Raw genomic sequence first — 805 nt, forward strand, 5'->3', positions numbered from 1 at the left:
TCCAACCCCTATACTTAAGAAATACATTTTCCTCATCTTCACATGCACAGAGGAATGTAAGATTATCCAAAATGGAATAGAGTTTCGTTTCTGTGTATATTTCGTGTCGGTTCTATTTTTGATATTCAGGCGTTTACAGTCATATCTTCAAGCAAAGATTGTGTAATACAAAGATGCATAATTCAAGCTTTTTATCATAAGGAATACTGTACCGTAAGGAATACCGTGCTATCGTTGATGCCGTTGTTCTGATGTCACAGGAGAAATGGTAAAAATAATTTACAGCATTTTCCGACTTTCTGTCAGTTTTTCAATCGTAATTCCTTCATTCATCGTCTCGATGAATACTGATTTAACAAAGGGTATCAATCATGAGCTAAGGACACCATTTTAACATCTACGTAAATTTTAGGAAGACCAGCTTTTCCACCTTGAGTAAGTAGAAGTTTCCACGATCATTGGTAAGAACGTTGCAATTCACTAGGGATTACAAAAGGATTAATAATGGTATATTATGTTTAATTTCTATCCTGTAATTCAATATAGTATGTAGTGAATTATGTGAAGAAAAATGGATGATAAAGAAAACAACAAAACCGGAGTATCGGATGTGTAACATAAACAGAGTCTGTGATTGGTCAAGAGTTTTTTAAACTTTGCCCTGATTGGTTGATATTCGTAAACAAGTTCAAGCTGCAACCACAAGGGGGCTCTGGTGGCAGGGACAACGAGCTCCGTGGAATTATATATCTTTTTGTTATAGTTTCAATTTCGAAAGAAGAAATACTTGTTTTTGCGAGGTCTA

Source organism: Penaeus monodon, chromosome 25, assembly GCF_015228065.2.
Source record: "Penaeus monodon isolate SGIC_2016 chromosome 25, NSTDA_Pmon_1, whole genome shotgun sequence".
NCBI classification, from domain to species: Eukaryota; Metazoa; Arthropoda; class Malacostraca; order Decapoda; family Penaeidae; genus Penaeus; species Penaeus monodon.